General features: G+C 41.0%; 1 protein-coding gene across 1 annotated transcript in view; it reads left to right on the plus strand.

Moving 5' to 3' along the window:
• The window catches only part of lhfpl2a (LHFPL tetraspan subfamily member 2a), a 40,646-nt gene continuing 21,349 nt past the window's right edge, over positions 1 to 19,297 (plus strand). Inside the window, exons 1-2 of the mRNA XM_018694280.2 lie at positions 1 to 256; positions 16,500 to 16,582. The gene's annotated coding sequence lies outside the window, so the exon portion shown is untranslated. The remainder of the gene's footprint in view (positions 257 to 16,499; positions 16,583 to 19,297) is intronic.

Consider the following 19,297-nt stretch of genomic DNA (forward strand, 5'->3'; position numbering starts at 1 on the left):
GAGCAGTCACTCCCATCCCAGCAGTAGTCGGTCTGGGCAGAGGGGGACGGAGACAGCCATTCATTCTTCTGTGGTCCCGGAGAAAACGTGGAGGATGAAGAAGAGACACTGAAGAGGGGAACAAAAAATCAAGTCAGGATCGCGTCCGGACAGCTTAACCTAAACTGCTCAAATCTCAGAGAAGACACAAGAAGATCCTTCCAACTTGCTGGATTTCAGAGGCGTCGCTTCAAAACCGCACAGCCAGCAGTTACACGTAAGTAGCTGAGGCACCAACACGACCAGGGCACTAAAGCTACCAGTTTTTAAGCACTAGTGCAGAGAGATTATCCGTCTATGTATCAAGTCTTCGTTAATGGAACTAGGACACAGATTTTGTGACTTTTATCCAAGTTCCTCCACATTTCCAGCTGCGGCGTTTTGTTCCAAAGCTCTGAAGGGAAACTCGTGGCAGGAAAGCGGAGCAGACTGATGCTTTGCCAGTCAATGCAGCTCGTAGTGACCCTAATGTGTAATCAAGTGTGACACTCCTAAGTGAGCTTTTGAAATGTAATTCCTCCATTAATGTAGTTTTGATTTATATAAAGCCTCAGCTGGGTGACAGTGCACATGGTGCAACACAGCAGCTAAACGTGAGAATGGAGGTGGGTTTTCAAGTTGGACCCATGTCATCAAAAGTCATGCTTTGTCAGTTTAATATAATGTTAAGACAAATCTTGTTTTGAATGTTTTGATTTTTCAGCATAAAAATGACTTACACTAATAACTGATATCAGAACAGTTTGATCTTCAGCTCTGACTGATATCATCCTGTTTCTTGTATTCATGCATTTTGCTATATCATGTGGATTTTTACCAAGAAAAATCCTTTCCTAAAAAAAAAACAGTGAAAAATGTCCATCACAAATGACCATCTTTCTTTTTAACTTATGTTCTAGAATGCCAAAGATTTTCAGGAACAAATCCTCACAACAAGATATTGTTTTGTACTTTTTCTTGTGACTGACATAAATTCAATAATTGACTTATTTTCTTAGCTACACATTAACCAAGTTAAATGTTCCATAAAAAAGCATTATCAAAAGCATCATTGACCCCAAACACCTGCTGATTTCTTGTGTGTGCCACTACAGATATTGGAGGTCTAAGGTTGCTCTGCTTTTGTAAGTGGAAGAGAAAGTCAGTGGTCTTGACAAAGTGCGACACAGATTCTTGTCTTGTTTTCTTGTGTTGTGTTTCAACAGTAAACCTGAGAACTGGTCCCACCTGTAGACCAGTGTTTGCGTGTGAAAGAGAACGGTCTCCTGAGGGCAGAGACCTTTTACATATGAAGTCTTTGGACCACTGTGTAACCAAAGTCAGGGACAGTGTCATGTATTTTGCATAAGGAAAGCCCTACTTTGCTTTTTCTCTGTGTCTCTCCAAACAATCAGTGATTTTTTTCCCCCCCATGTGCGATGCTCTTTATTGCAAGGCTTAATAGACACAGTGTTTATAAGTGATGTAGTTCTGTTGTTCCAAACCTCAGTCACCGATTCATTGTGGTAGGAAAGATCAGAGCCACATGATCTGTCTTTTTCCACATGGAATTTGTTCTCACAGAATTTCGATTAACACTAAAGATGTCACTGTAAGCTTTCTGTAGTTTGACATTGTAAATGTGAATGTGTTAAATTGTTGTAGTTTCGTGTATTGTTGTCGCTTTATTACCAGCTGTGAAGTTGCAGCAGGGCAGCCAGTGTGTGGTCTTGCACCACGAGTCTTTATTCTGTAATTAGCTTGAGCCATTTCTTTGTAATTTCCCCCTTTTTAAAAAAAAAAAAAAAAAAAAACACGCACCCGAGCTTCAGATGTTTAATGATGCTTATGTCATTACCGAATGAGTGACTAGCATTAAAGATGGCGGTTGGTCGGAGTCCACAGTCAGGGATTGCCAGTGGTTTGAGCTTATGTGCCTGTGCACGTGGTCCCTCAGGGCTCTGTGTTTGGCCCATTAAAAAAAGCCAAGGCTTCATTCATTACGACCCTGCAGAACACTCCTTTTCCCTGTTTAGGCCACAAGAAAAGCAAAAAAAAAAAAATACTTGCGTTTCTCTCCCTTGGCAGCCTGGCAGCACAGATGCTTTGGAAAGCTTCTTTAATGTTTTTTTTTTTTCTTCTCTCCTTTCCCTAAACAGAATGGTAAACTTTCAAAGCATGGAAAAAAATATTACCAGTCTTCCCTTTTTGCCCGGTGCAGATGATGCAGTTGGCGATACTTTTAATGCAGAAAAATAAAACAAAAGTTTAACTGCTAACCCATTCATGCAGACCACATCATCTGCCTTTCGTGCTTCTCTGAGCTTTGATGGCAGTGCTTTTGTCATTAATCCAGGATCCTGGCTGCAGTTTATGGGATTGGTCAGTATATTTCTCCTGGAATGAGGACTATTTTCAGTGGAGGATTTGATCTACATCTTCCCCACATATTTGGATCCCAAATAAACACTTACTTTTATGCTTTTGTTAGTGTAAATATCACTGAGTGGTCTGCTGATGGAAATCAGACCTGGGCACTATCAGTGTGTGCTTGAAACTAAAGCCAGGACCATAGTGTCACCATGACCAAAGTGTGAAATCCACTAATTGAACTGCTGCTCCTGTGTCAGAGGTTAAACCAGATGACTCCGGCCGGCTGGGCCCAACATCTGGAATACAGTTTGTTACAGCAAGGCCCCACTGTGGCTATCGTCCAGTGTAGATAGCTCTGATAACAAGGCTGGTTATTTGCACCATATTTATTCAGACTACTGTAACTGTTGCACTTGTACATGGAACAGCAACATCTGTTTTTGACAATCAGTGTTTCCTTTTTTTTGGGGGGGGGTCATTATTTCACCCCACAGTATTCTTTTGTCTCTCAGTGAGTGCGGTCCAATAAAACTTTCAACAGGAGCATCCAGGAAGTGCTCTAATGAAACCAACACATCACAAAGGCTTTTTTAATGCGCGTCTTGTTACCCTAAAGATTGTTTATTTGGCTATAAAATTGACGTAATGCACGGAAGACGGTCTTAAAATTGAGACAAATCTTAACTGGGTCAAATTACGTTATAAGGTTTTCCATTCCCAAGCTTCTAAAAGAAGTATTTCTGAGTGAATTAAAAGCAGCCGTGTGTCCGAGTTGGTTTCTGTTTTATAGAGCCGCTTCAGAGACGGGCTGTTTCACCGGTTCTGGAAAGGTCTGCAAAGCACATAAGGAAGAGAGAGACATCTGAGAGGATTTGTTCTTGAACACTTTCTTTTGTTGTCTGCCTCAGGGATGTTTTTTTTTTTTGTTTTTTTTTTTTTAAAAAGTCTGTTCAAATAACTTGAAACTAACCCGTAATTAGTGCAAATGAATTCAAACTCAACCCACGTAGCCAGCTCTGTCCTAAACTACATTGTAGAATCCATGTTGTTTCGTTTATTTGCGGTGCCTCTGCTGCAAACTCTTTTTTTTTTTTTTTTTTTACCCAGTCAGCAAACAGCGTATACTCTGTACATCCAAAAAGCCTCTACACATTACTTCTCATGTTGTGGTGTTATGATTACCTGTTCAGCATGGGTCTCACTAGCTTCCGTTAATTTTCTGTTAGCAAGGAAAACGACAATAGCCTAGTTAGCTGATAGGGCGATGGTGCATGCAGTGGACCAGATGGACAAGTCATTTTACTACCGCTCCTCATTGCAGACCAGTGCACGGCCTGCTGTGCTTATAGTTTAGGAGGGTTGAGTGAGATAACCTGAATGCTGGTAACGATATATGAAACAATATTTTGTTAAATACGCCTGTGCATGAGATTCTCTCACCTCTTAAAGGTGGACTGCTTTTTCCTTAACAATGAATAGAAAAACATGGGTTATAAGTAGCTCATGTTTAACAAACTGTTGCGTACGATATGCATTTCTCCAACATTTTAATAGTTCTGTCTGAGAGTCAGACTAGACACTTGTGGTCAGTTACATTACCTAACACTGCTATGGAACATTGCCAACATGATTTATGACCCCAAAGAACAAACTAGTGACAGTTGTTAATTAGGTCAGTTAGAGTCATAATGCTGTAACTTCTTGATTAACTGCTGAGCCCCAAGCCATAGACCGCCTCACCGCTTCATCTGGGTGCCTCCGCCTCCGCCTGTTTCATCCTACCTGTAGCAGGTTACAGAGCGCAGGGCCCACGCCACATCACATCCATGTGAAATATGACACTGTCCAGCAGCCTTAATGTGGTGACCTTTCCCATGTGACCCCCTGTCTCTGTTCTTGCTCTGAAACAAACGATTCAAGTCTCCAAACCCTCCATAGCCCTCTGAATGATACTTGACAAAACTTTCTTGGTCTGTACATGTCGTCCCCCCCCCCAACCGTGCTTCACTGTGGGGCAGTCATGCATGCTGATTAGATTAGGCAGTGCTGGAGCTAATCACCCTTCTCTCTCCTCTCCCCTGCTATTCTTCACTTGCCTGATCACTCTTTTTTTTCCTCTGAATCTCTCCCTCCTGTGGGACCCCCCCCTGGCTCGCAGAGATGAGCCTCTCCTGGGGGTACATCTTCCTCCAGCAGCTCTCCAGCCTGCTGTTTACTGGGAAACCAGCGGGGTGGGGTCCTGCCAGTAACAAAGCCCTCACCCAGCACTTGTCCCCTCTATCAATAGAGGGCTGAGTATAGGCTTGTGTGGAACATACCCTCCCTTAGAGAGGAAAAAAAAGACATCCAGAAAAGTGAATGACTTGGGGGGGCAGGACCCTCCTGTTGGGTGAAATGAGGAGAAAGAATCTGCAGTGGGTTTTGTTTCTTTGTGGTGAGCTGGGGGTCAGTCTCAGGGGAATGCACGGCAGACGGACGGTGGGTTTTGCAGCTGCATGGCCTCCAGCACTTTATCTAGTCCCTGAGCAACTGCAGGCTCATTAAACTCTGCCGGTTGTGTTCAGCATTCACTTCAGTTTATGTCTCTGAGTCAGTCTTGTTTACCTCCCTGCCATCCATCCTTTTCTCTTTACCGGCAGACGTTGTATCAGACATGTTTGAATATTGATTAAGCTGCAACTGGAGTCGCTCTGGGACTCGGCCTCACAGCTGTATGCTAATGATGAAAGGTTACGACCTGCCACAATAGGCAGTCTGTGTGTAACGTGTGATAAGGCAGTATCATATGTTCACTTTGGCTTAGGTCATGGAAAAGGCTTTAAACTGTGTGAACGAGATTAGACTAGATTGTACATTGTGTTTGTGTCACAGCTGAAAGTCATAATTTGCTTTCGTGTTCCAGTTGGTTCTCAGTTCATATTAGAGAGGGAAACAATGACTACAAAGAGATGGAGACTATGAATTTATTACCAACTCAGAGAAGGGCTGCAACTGATTATAATTTTCTTTATCAATTAATCTGTTTATTCAATAGGCTCTTTCATTTACCACTCTTGAGACTGTACATTAATTATAAAGCTAGAGCCTGCCTGTTTGTTGTTTAAAGAAAAGAAAATCTGTCTACTAAAGTTCACTGATTACAATGTCCTATCATAATATAATATAATATCATAATTGTAGAAATAAGAAGTTCAGATAGCTGTTCAATTTATTTATTCATGGTGACACAAAACAGAAAAAACAGTTGGGGAGCTGCTTACATTTCCAAAAGATAAAATTATCTCTTAAGAGTTTTCATTCTGTTTTCTGTCATGTAAAAAAAAAGAAGAAGATATATATATATATATGTATAGACTTTTACCATGTTTCTCCTCATTCTGTGGTCATTTTGATCTGGTTACTACAATTCGTTTACTTGTTTCATTTTGAGTGTCCCTGTCATACTGGTGAAGCTGGATAAACCCTTTCACTTTCATTCACTTTTACAGCTAAATCTCAGTACAACTGAGAAATCCTCCAGCTGCTCTGAGCCCACATTACTCACAACCAGAGATGTGATTCCCTGTGTTTGGGTTCTGGATTCACCAGCACCATGGAAACCCTATTTTGGTTTGGACTGGCAGACTGTCACCGGTCATTATCACCACTGCAGCCTTGTAGCCAGAGCACAGCAGGACCAACAGCTATAATGCCCTCTCTGTCTATGTCTACACCCTGCTTTGGCAGACCGAGTTTTAATAAAGGTGACTCATTCTAAGTATAAGGCAGGTCACTGGTTTGGACGTTAACTCCAAGAGTTGGTTAAAGATGCTGTCTCCTGCTGACTTTATAATGTCTCCAGCTGAGTTTTTTTTAAAGAGAATCTTGTAAAATGTGTCTCAGATATTCACTTCATAGCTACATATGTGATAATGTGAAAAGACTGAGGTTAAATCTGACCCAGGAAAAAAACTCAGCATCCACAGCAGCTAATGATCTGTGAGGACATGCAGGTCAAATACAAATGCAGAATTGTTCTTCTCTTGCAGTGTAGAGCAAGTTAGTTTGGCTTGTGAGCTCACTTGGACAAGGAAGTTAGAGCATTTTTTTGTCAAAGTTTTTGTAGGGATTGGAAAAGTGTAAAATATTGGCGTTTAGAGAAGGTTTAGCGGGAAACACTTTTGTGGACTGGTGTAAAACATAAAACTAAAAAATGAAACAATGTAAAACCTTTGGAGTCTCTGACTGGATATCTCCAATAGTCTAAACTGTGTCACTGAGAGGCCCTGGTCACTGAGGTTTAACTGATGGCAGCTGTGAATTGATTTGTAGTGTGAGGACTCTCCAGGTGAGGGTGACTGCTCGGCTAGACTTGGCTAGTGATAATGTTACAGCACCTGTGGGACCACACAGACATGCACACAAGCCTCAGTACAAAATATTGCCTTTTGCAAGATTTTTTTCCCCCATTGTTTCATGAGTAAATTAAAGAGATTTTATACCACAAAATAAATAAATAAATACACAGTGAGGCTACGACTTTAAACAATCTCCAGCCAATTACACCAAGCTGATATGAATAGGGTTAATTGAAGTAAACTGGAATTTGCCAAGCTAGTTTTCCAAGCCACAGGCTTGTCAACAGATGCATCCTGTTTGAGCTGATCTCAGGTATGATCAGCACCGGCGCGGCTCCGGTAAAAATAAACACAGACACAAAGTTTTGGGTTCAGCTCAGAGACACCTCCTCCTCTCTCCCAACTCATAACCTCTCCTCTGTCTGAAGTTAATTTGTTTTTGCCAGGAAAGCATCTTTGTAACAATAGTCCAGTGCGGTTGTGAAGCTGCAATCAGAGTGTTTATATTTTCATGCAAAATTTTCATGCAAAAGTGAATGCTACTGTTTCATATTTTTTTCCAACTCTCGCTCTTCAATTGACCTTTGCTTTGACTCGTCCAGAGCCTTTAGAAAACATGCATTCTTGCCTTTTAGAAAAAAAAAAGAATGCAGGGAATGAGGCATTTCTTTGTTTGCTGTTGTCATTTGGAGCGGCCCTCCACAGCTAAGTGGTATTTGCCATCTGAAGACAGCAGGGATTATGCCGTCCCTCGCTGCGTGGAGGGGGAGAGTAAACACAGGCACGAGAAAAGTGAATCATGGAGGGCAGTAATGATAGTGGAGACAGACAGAAAGGAAAACAAGTTTCTGAGTGAAAAAGAGGAAGGGAGAGATTAAAAGGAGGAGAGCAAAGACCAGAAAACTGGCGACAGAAAGAAAGAGAAGGTAAGGCTTTTGTTTCACAATTAACTGGAGCAGCCCTGGGTCAGACATCTGTGATCCATCTCCCAGGGGTAGGCGTCTGCAGCTGCCTTTGTACCTTCACTGTCTCGTTCTCCCCCTTGTTCTTCTTCTTCCATCCCTCCACCAGCTCTGTCATTTCCCTTTGATGACTCCTCTAGCTGCCCCAGAGATCATCCACTCTGTGGGGTAGCATTTTTTTAAATAGCTGTCTCCAACCTCCATCCATTCATCTGTCCATCTGTCAACTTACCAAAAACTTTACACTGGAAAGGTGAAGTAAACATAGATAATGTAAAACTGATAAGATATGATATATAAGAAGATAATATCCATACAGATGTGGATTTGAAAACCTTTATTGCTTTCTGTCCACACATGGGGGCTGAGATTTCAAACATTGACACATCAACTAAAAATCCAGGATTGAAACAGAACTTTTTTAAACAGTATGTCACATGTCTCTTTTGATGCCCTAGATGTTCATGGTCTCTTTAGACAGCAGAGATTACAGCTAGTAGGTTGAGAGAATGAATTTACTGTGTGTTATGGAGGAAACCATGTTACACTGACCTAAGTACCTGCGCTGTTGTGCTTATAATTTCATTTCATGGAAGCTGCAGTTTTTTGGATACTACAAAATCTAACCTTTGACTATCTTTTTTTAAAATCACAAAGGTTTCACCTTCTAAAAGCCTGCACTGCAACCTGTAATCCCAATGCACATGGTGCAGACAGATGAATAAACTGCTGAATGAAAGACTGCACTGAGTTACTGAAGCTAATGGAACAGAAGTTAGCCTGGACATGATGCCATGACAGATCTGTATTAGTATAGGAAAATGAAGTTTTTCCAACATGCAGATGTATAATAGATGTGAGAAACCCTTTACAAACATCTACAATATCCTTTTGCTTATTCAACGTGTTAAGGCAACTGCTTGTGATTTATGTGTGTGACTGTACGTTATTTTTAGTTTTAGTTCCTTCTCTCTCCTGATACCACTTTCAACTCAAAGTATTTGTTCATATAGCACACTGATCCAGTGCTCTCTTTTTCCCAAAATTAAAGTCTGTATACCTCAAAGCTTGAAACTGATAGGAGTAGTTGTATGTAAGGTAACATGCCCCCTTCTACTTCTTCTAAGTTAGTTATCTAGTAACTAGCAGAAACACTGACATTTTTTATTATGTTGACAAAAAACTGAACGTCCATTGTTCATGTCTGGCTGATTCAGAGTTAATTTAATTGAGTATCAGTGCCGATACTAACCCAGCAGATCAGATTGGTAAACATCTGGTGCTAACCATTTATTATTGGCCAAACCATCATTAAGAGCAGAGAGAATAGATCTTAAGATTTATGTGTTGTTTTGACAACAACAGAGTTTAAAAGGGTGGTTCACCCAATGACACAAATCCCCTGCCACAATAAAACAAAACACATTTTTTCTCACTTACTGTATTGGAATCTAATGCAGACGATGTTGGTTATTATGTGATATCCCTCTCAGATTATTGTCTTCATTACAATACAACAAAGTTAAGTGGAAGTTTGTTTATGGTGCTCACCCGGTCAACCAACATTGAAAAAGTCTTACCAGGAACAATATCACACTTAATGTGGGTAATCCACAGACCTCCCTGTCAGCTGTTTTCACTTTCCTCTGAAGAAATTGGTCCTATGAAAACTGTTGACATACAGCATCAATACAGTAATGAGCTAACTTTTCCCAGTGGATAGAATCAAGACAAGAAGTTGTTATGACCAGTAACTCATCAGTGATACGATACGATACGATATGATACAGTATGATACAGTATGATACGGTATTTGAAAAAATATCTAATGGCAAACTGACTTAAAAGAAAACACAATGTGTGGGCTGAGAACACCTGATTTTAAGTGTATCTGCAGTAGTGTTGACATTGCTCAATTCAGACAGTTTAATGGCAGGCACGCACTTAACCATATAACCATATACCTTATGTAAACACTTACATGATCTTATCCGCTTCTCAGGGATGTTAGACACATTAAAGAAGCTGTTATGGGCTTGTTACTGCAGAACCATCAGATTCCTGGGAGCTGATGGCCTGTGACACTGAATGAATGGATGTTTATCACTGCAGGTTCACAGGTTCAAAGGGTAGGCAGAAAAGATGATGCCTCTTTGTCTTTCAGACATGATAACACTATTTGGTGAACATGTGCGATGCTGCAGAACATGCACCGTCCTGAAAAGGGGGGTAATGAGTGTGTGTGTGTGTGTGTGTGTGTGTGTGTGTGTGTGTGTGTGTGAACAAGTGATTGTGTGTGTAAATTCATGTGAAACCCCTTCAGCCATTATGTCTGTCATCACGTCTGGGAGAAACTTGGCTTACATCCAGTCCACAGAAATTACCCTCCTGTCCACATTAGAGAGCTCTTAATACACCTGTCTTTTATCATATAGAGAGACCTCAGTGATGACTTCACCACTTCTGATCAAAGGAAATGGGACACACATGCATGAACTCAATGTCAGTGAAAGGTTGTTATTATTTTAATCCCTTCTTCCTCTTTGGTTCCATATCTGTTGTTATTCGTTTATATCAAGAATTACGAACCAGTCTCGCTGAATGATGCTCTGCAGCCATCTGTTGTGCTTCACACTGAGCTAACAGGCTAATCACTGCAAGGTGATGTCATTCTGTGTGCGGTCTGTGGTTTACAAGCAGGACGCACACATTCATACATGTATGTGTGCATGCAGGCACACACATACACACACACTTAAGAGGAAATTGGATAGAGTGTGGATAATCTTTGCATTAGTGCAGCAGTGTGTAATCAGCGCACGCCTGAGGGAGCAAAACACACCTTGTGTTTTTACTTAACAGGCCGAGTCCTTTTTTTAATGGCCCAGTTTGTTCTGCAGTGTTAAGTGTTTTTTGTGGAAGTGGAAAGGGGTGTGTGTTTGTGTCAGAGCGATTAGGGGCTAACCGAGGAGATAGAGCTGGACATTAGTGGTATAACAAAATTTAAAAGGGGGATAATATCATAGAGGATCGATTTTCATGTGCAGATAATCATTTTAAAGAATTCCAAACATACATGATATCTTTTTAAAACACATCAGAAGTAAAATCTTTATTTCTCTGCGTCTTTGAATCTTCTGCTCAAATGTAAAATGACAGCCTGGCATTCAGTGTGCATTAATGGACTGTTCGCCAAACTGTAGCTTCCTACCTATATCACTGTTCTCGACTAGCAGATTCACTATGTACTGTTTCCCTCCTGTGTGGATGCTATCAGAGTTTAGGTTTTAATGTTAGTGGCCCTGTCCAGCTCTTTATTGGATTTAGGAAAGTTTGCACTCCAGCAACACCGGCCAACGTTCCCATTACGTTTGCCAAAAATATCAGTTAGTTCTCATCCTCAAAGCTTTTTTCTCTTGTAACGTTAAAAGTGAAAACATACTGTTTGAATATACAAGAAGTATGTAAACCAAACAGCCGAAACATCACATTTACATGTCTCTTACAGATGAGGATGCTAACGTTTTGCCTGTGACACTAGCCTCAGCCTTTTAGTATGATATGTATGTAGCCATGAGGTGAATATTCAAGATGTTGAAATCTGAAATCTGCTAACTAGCAGAAACACTGAAATCTGCTGTTGTTTACTTCTGTCTGAAATGAGGGATGCATTGTTTAAAAGGAAGTTTCAGTGGTAAATCCATTATCATGGTAAACTTCATATGTGCTGTGTGCTGGGCTTAAGGAACAGACACAATTGGACGCAAACCACCTTGATGGAGGTAGGGGAACAGCATTGTTTCAGTCTCCCGGTCGCCAACAACAGTCCGAGCTTGCACCCAAACCTAAAGCGGAAGCTGCACAGGCACCAGAAACCCAACGGTTTTTCCTCTTCTCTTTGAAGAGCTTCTGGCAAGGCTTTCAAAGCCCCTCTGTCTCAACCCTGGCTCCTAAAATAATGTGTGGTGAATGTAATGCAGCTGCCCAGCTGAGCGGGAACAGACAACACTCATTATTCTCAAGGACAATAATTGCTTTTTTAAAACAATCCTTTTTATGTCTTACCCCTTTTTTTTGTACATTCCATACATTTTATATGAAAAAGTGGAGTATCATTATGAACTGTCACTTGTGTTTGACTCAACAGTAGTGAAAAATATTAGTACTCTTGTCCCACATGTACAGTATGATACTGAATCCACTGTGCTGCCACTGAGTGGTTTCTGTGGTGCTGATGCAGCAACAGTTTGCTAGTCCTATAAAAATGTTCCAGTGACACAGACAAAACACACACACACACACACACACACACACACACACACTGGCTGCTGAGTGCAATGATGAAGTCATTGTTGGTCAAGTCTGTTTTGTATTGTATGAATAGACAGCAGCTGTAATGGCTATTCAGTTCCAGTCTTAAGATAGGGGACTTATATAACTCAGTTGACACTGACAATATGTATTGTGTTTCTGTAAACTACAGAAACAGATGTTCCCACATGGTTAACAACTGTGATTCCAGTTTTTGCCGTTCACCCGCACTTTAGATAAACATGCCTGACCTTTAAGATCAACCAGGTGAGAGGCACGTTTCATTCACCCCCCCCACCCCACCCCCCGCCTGATCCCTGTCTCTATTTGCAGAGCTTCACTACTCTGTAAATAATTGGTCACTGACTCAGTCAGCGACTGCTCCAAATCGCTTGTTGAACACTTTGCAGAAGCAGCGATTAGTGTTAGGAAGCAGCCAGTGCCCAGCTCCATTCACTAACACTGTTCATGTTAGCCTGAGGCATCAGCTCCTGAGCTGGTTATTTTAACGAGAATGCTTTGCCTCACATGCCTCTCATTACTGCCCAGAGAGTGATGAGAAGATGGGACGATTGGAGACATGAACATAAAGCATGTGGAGACGGGAGTGGAAGATGTGTCTGATTCGTCATCATTCTCCTTCTTTGCTGCCAGATAGAATTGTTATAATTCTAATAGTGTAATAGTTTCTTACTTTCCTTCACAGCCAGGTGCTGGTTCGCTTAGCTCAGCAGAGGGAAACAGTTAGCCTGACTCTGGCCTACCACAAATTGTTGTTTTTAAACCTTTGCTCACAAATGAGATACAACGTGCTCATTTGTGATTTTGATTTGATTTATTTATTTGCCTATTCAGGCTATGGTTTTCATGCTATGCTAACTGCTTGCTAGCTGTAGCTTCATATTTAACAGATATAAAAGTTGTATTGATCTTCCTGCAGAAAAGCACCTAGTCCCCAAATGTTAAAATATTACTTTAAATGTTAACAACCCACATACTTCCCTTCCATCCAACTCCCCTGTTCCCAAAGCCCTTAAATACTCTAAGAAAGACCCTTTTGTGGTGGGCCTGGCAGCAGTGAATGTACCTACAGACATCCCCCCCCCAGTCTCCACATAATAGCCCGCCCCCCAGCTGTGGAAAAGTTCAACAGCTGAGTTTCAAACACCAACATCTAACACTGTCTTAACTGAGAGGTATCCCCAAGTTTAATGCATGTTGGGGCACTTTTTGGCATCACTTTAAAGGGCCAAAATAGTAGCTGGATTGTGATACTTTGGGAAAATCCCTTCAGCTGTGGCAATTTGTATATCCACTTCTGTAATTGGAAAATACTCAACGAGAATTTACGCTGCTGACGTAATGACAAAACTCAACCCAGAACATCAGTCTGCAGACGGTGAGCAGGAAAACGTACTGTGCATATTATATTATGACTCCTCATTCTCAGGTTACACCTATGTTGTTCCTGCCCTTATCTATGTTAAGTTCCTGTTTTCATCCACCGTGCTGGATCAGATCACAGCGTGAGAAAAAAAAGGGGTGGAGGTTGAGGGGGTGGTCAGGTGTGTGAACCGGTTGTCACCCGAAACTTTTACCCCAACACTGAACACACACAAAACCTCAAACCAAATCATAGCATGTGTGCAGTCAGTGTCTGTTTCTGTATCTTCAGTTTCCTCAGTCATGTAGGTGGAGGGGACTCGTACAGATGAAGCAGATTTTTCTCTTGCCTCACAAACCTCATGTAGTTAGCTTTGTAAAAAATGTTATTTACTCTTAAGCACTGTATGGTTGTGTGTTTATGTATGTTTTAGATTACTGTTTGGGAACAAACTGTGACATGTTTCACCTCTACACTATGTACTGTTTTTAACGTGTCCTTCAAGCTGGCATCTCCACATCTGATAGCAGTCGAGTCTTTAAAGTTTTCCCAAGAGGAAAGCTGGTATTGTGAAGATCATTAAAAAACAAACAAAAAAAAAAAACTCCTGTCTTTATCTAATTATCTGGATATCTGGATCTATCAGATTTTTATGTTATTCATTATGCCATGAAATAATGATTTATTATTACGACTTTCTGCCATGATAATTTATGACAAAGACTGCACATATAAAAGAAAATCTAAAGGTATGAAAACTTAATTCAGTGAAGAACACTGATTTGGAGGCCTGCTGTATGGGTGGTATGTTGTTTATTAGTGTAGTGATCCCAGTCAAGCTGCTGTGGAAATTGGATTATTTCAAGCTTATACCAGAGTTTTTGTATCACAGTGCTCTTTGTTTTTCAACTGTTCATAAACTTGATATCAATGTTGATTGTACCTTATTTGATTATGTTAAATTTCCTTATCAGAGTATCACTTTACATCAAAACAAAGCGTACAGTTGATGTTTCCTGAAGGCCTTTTTTTCCCCCACACCTGCTGCTGTTGGGCAGGTCAGGTTCAGAATGATGTCAGTATTTAGATCGTTTGTGTTTCAGACCATCAAAATAAAATCCAGTGTTAAGCATTAGTTTTAACAGATACCTGTGGTGTGAGAAAGAAGGAAAAAAAAAGACTGATAGTGATAGTAAGTGAAAGATTCGATTAGGGGTTGGAAACACATCCTTGTGTGTGTGTGTGTGTGTGTGTGTGAGTGAGATCCAGTGATCACTCAGAGAAGTCCACTGATTCAGTGCCATATGTTGTGTCATGTGTCATATGTTGCCACAGAGATGTCCTTCACTGTCACATGTCATTCTATTATCTACACAAAACTCCACCGTTAGCTTCCTTTGGGGATCACCAGTTATCTTCTTCTTATCTGGTCCATTTCTCCTGTGGTACTGGTATTGCACACCGTTCACCAAAAGTTCTGCAATCCTGTTAATGTCGTGACTATTGATGTCAGATTATTGACCTGACTGGTAACTGAGCTGAGTGCTGCTATTTCTGGACAGTATCCATTAAAGGACCTCAGTAGTGCTGAGTAGAAGGGAAGGGCCATTAGTTAATTATCTACAGCCTGATGTATGTGTGGCTTTAGTATGAAGAGGGCAGAGTGACCTGAGTCTGCTGCTGACAGCAGGAAGATTAGTTCTAAAGGAATGACTGGTGTCTTACCACATATACTATACTGATGCTGTGGTGATTTAGCGCTTGTGTAGTAGTGCTCCTTCAACAGCAGTGGCTGGGACATGAAGGCAATTAAGGCACTTTTAGAATGATAGCTGTATTTTTAGATTCAGAATGACTTACATTTCTGGAGGATGTCATTATATATAGTATTATTATTATAGTTTTAAAGTAGGAGTTAGGAGTTACAAATCCACTCTAAGTGTTATTACAGGGTTAATAGTGCAGTCAGGCCTCCTCTCATTAAAACAAAATTGCCACCATTAATCCTGAGAAATTATTACACTTCTGTGAGATGGCAATAATTGACATATTTTTACTTAAATAAATTGTGTAAGCAAACAGTTGTCCATTAAACCCATTTGTTACACAGCAACGTGAGCATTGATTTGGAGTCGTGTTTCTGGCCTTTCATAAGTCAAATATTAACTCTCCTTTTAGCTCTGTTAATATAAGAAAAATATGTGGCTCCATCCACATGCTTGGCTGAAATGAGAAAAACAAAACAATGACTGAAAATACTAAAATGCTGCAGAATCAGTATAATTTGGACTCTGTTGATGCACTAATATAAAAACATTGATTTGTGAAGATTTAATCTTCAGGGAAAAAGAGCAGAGGGGCTATATCACACAACAAATGACACGTTTATTGAGTGAGGCAACTGGTTAGACTTTCATCTTGTAACTAAATTTGATCTCGAGGTAAGAGGCATCCTAATCTGCCAGACTTGACATTTTATTTTCATTTTATGGTAATATCAAAATATTGGAAGAAGAATTTTGAATCTTGAGTTAGAATAAATAAAACAGCTTAATCAGTCACAGTCAGATAGGGCACATGTAGTGCTGCCTGTCATGTTAGGCAGCAGTTGGTTTGTGTTGTACATAAAGCAGTGAGCTGAAGTTTTAGTATTTAAACAGTTGGAGTTATATTGTGATGTCGCCAGGTCTGGGTTGATTTCAGAGTTAAAATTAAGATGTTGGAAATGCGCACCTCTCACACAGGGCTTATGATTTATCCCACTTAGTGACTTGCTTTGATTACATAATACACATACAATGTGCTTTGTTGTGCTAAACATTATGCAACTTTGCCACAGGGACCCACATCACGTCAAATGAGGGATGCAGACATCAGCGTCTGCCACCCCCCCCCCCCCCTTTTTTTTTATGAACATGTGAAACAGTTTAAAAGTTTCTCCAGGTGCAGTTGCTCCTCTGTCTCAGGTTTAGATGGAAAATACCAATGAGCAACGAGAAAACGATGCTCATTTTTGTTGGGGAGCCAACGATGACTGAACACTTGTTGCTCTCTTGAGATGGTATGGTTTTGTGATTTGGACTCATCATCACATTGTTTCTACTGTCCCTACAGGTTGTGTATAGCGGGAAATCTTACACCATCTGGATTTAACTGAAGAAATTTGTCTCTGCATTCGCCACAAGATTCCACACGAGGTTGGTGTTTTCCTTTCTGTATATGTGTGTGTGTGTGTAAAGTATTGTGTATTTCTCCTTTAATTTCATTCGTACTATTTTGTCTATTCTCTTGTGACTCCAGCATAAAGCTCCTCCTCAGGAGATGTGTGACTCTTTGGAGTTGTGCAGACTAACAAAACAAACAGAAACATGGTTTCCTGCTTTTCTTGCTATGATATTATTGGGGTTCCTGGCACCTGTCTGATTATTAGTGGAAATACAAGCTGTTCCCATGGCTCCTATTGTTCCGGACCAGGGCAGGTGTTATCTAACATCACTCCTGTGAAGACCCTAAGATGATCTAAATCAGCTTCTTACTATGAGCAATTGCATCCTATCATGGACACAAAGTGTGAAACTTAGAATAGTTTTCGTTCTTTTACCTGACAAGTTTCTATAAGTTTTATGTATGTATGTATGTATATATATATATATATATACCTGTAAAATCTGATGCTATCCAGTGCAACAACTCAACCTCAATTCTACCTTTATAAATGGATATAATGGAGCTCAGTACAACACCGCTTACTGTGACCTCAGTCAGAAACATATAGGTGAATTATCACCTCTCAGAAGTTTCAACAAGAACTGGACATCATATGTTTTGTAAAGGTAATTTAACGGAGAAGTGTACTGGATTGCATTGAATTGTATAGGTGTACCTAATAAAGTGGTTAGGTAGTCTAACGTTGTGAACAGTTTGCCTAAAGAATTTTTTTTTTTTCTTTTCAAGTTAATTTATTTAAAAAATTTTAGAGGCCTGTTGAAGAAGAGCAAAGTCTAAACTCAGTGGGTCAGATGCTGTTTCACTGAAGGTGAAGGTGGGGTTCATGTTGTATTTACATGGTCTATCATGCTCTCGAAATCAGTCTGGTATATTTATCTGGATGAAGTAGGAAGTTGGGGGGTGTTGGTGGGTGGGGGGGCATGTTTTTCCAATATGGTGGAAAACAATGGAGAGAGAGAGAGATATTGAGAAGAGACCACCTGTGAAGGTCATTTCAAAGTGGAAAGCCCCCGCTAAGATAATAAACAGAGTAATCGTTTGTCATTTTGCTCCTAAAATAGAGAGACTTCATGTCAGTGGCCGGCTTCCTGTTATCTCACACTTGTTTTTGCCTGAACTTCCTTTGTCCTCCATATGCTGGGAATATGCTGAGCTTTAATCTTTGAATTGAATTCAAGTTCAAACACTCATTTTAATCAGGAAATTGGATAAAAACCTCATTTATGTGTTTGTGTTTATCTGTATCTTCTCGGCTGTTATCCAAGGATGTTTCTGCTCATTTATTCTGGAGATATGAGCCGTGACAGTTTTTATATATCCTGCCATGTCAGCTCTAATTCTGACAGATTTGTCCTATTGTGTGTGCAGGATACAGTGGTGGTGTCCATGTCCACTGTGTTTTGGTATAATCTGACACGGACAGGTTTTTGTGAGGTTTTTCTGAGAAAAGACTCTTCAACACTCATCTCTTTGTCTGCGAGTGAAAGCGCTTACACATCTCACTTTACTCCCCCAAAACCAGCCTGACAATAGCAACACGCTTCTTCATTTCTCAGCTTCCCACCTCTTCTCTCCGTCCTCAGTGTCTCTTTTTCTCTCGGCTTCTCCCCTCGTTTGTCTCCATCCCTCACCTCCTCGCCTCCTACACATGCCGTTAACGTGTTTTGCCAAGAGCCTGAGAGCGGGGATGATATCATTTGATACTTTTACTATCCGAAACTCAGGAGAGAGAGAGAGAGAGAGAGAGAGAGAGAGAGAGAGAGAGAGAGAGAGAGAGAGAGAGAGTGGTGCCAACGTTCCTCAGCGGTGCTTACTTTTGATTTTAGCAGAGTATCAGGTTAAGCTTGGAGTGCCCACAAACAGCTACGGCTCTGCCCCCAGGGGCGTTTGGATAAAGCGGCCAGCGAGGTCTCAGCTTGCAGGGGTGGGGGGTGTTGTTTTGTGTTATAGTGGGAAACTCGGTCAGGAGCAGCAGCTCAGAGCCACAGGGAAGTAAAAGATTAAACTGCACTCATCCCAAGCACAAAACACAGTGCGAACAATGGTTTCAGCCCTCCAGAGAAGAGGGCCAAATACCATCCACCCAGCTCAGCAGAGTGACTGATTTCCTGAGTCTGGCCTAGAAAACAGAGGCATGGGGATTTGAAGTGGAAGGACTTTTCTCCTGTGACCCCCTGCCTTTAAGGACCCCGGGGCTGTTTGCAGGGCTAAGGTGGGGCTGGAAATGGTTAAGCATAATGGAGACAGTGTTAGGCCTGAGGGCCCCCAAACTCTACAGCTCTATAACAGTGGGAAACAGAGCAGAAGTGCTGGGGCTCCTCAGGGCTCCCTAGTCCATCAGCAGTCAGAGGAAATAGGTGTGAAGAATGTAGCCCCTAATTTCACCTTGGTGAATATTTTCTTTTTTTTTTGGCACTTCCGTTGATTAAGTGCATGAAAACCACATCTCTGACTTTAGTCTGACCAAGACTCTTTATTTAAAGTTAATGAAAATAACTGTTAGCTGCAGCCCCACAAACATACAGATACAACTTCATATATCTCTGTTTTTATAGTACTTCGTGATGGGTTTTATGAGCTGTCCACTCTCCACCTTTTTCATTACACTTAGATTGTCCGATTTTCGGTCTTTCCAGTATCACTCTGCATTCTTTGGTCCACACAGTCTCCAGCATGACTGTTGT

Source organism: Lates calcarifer, linkage group LG9, assembly GCF_001640805.2.
Source record: "Lates calcarifer isolate ASB-BC8 linkage group LG9, TLL_Latcal_v3, whole genome shotgun sequence".
In the NCBI taxonomy this organism is placed as follows: domain Eukaryota; kingdom Metazoa; phylum Chordata; class Actinopteri; family Centropomidae; genus Lates; species Lates calcarifer.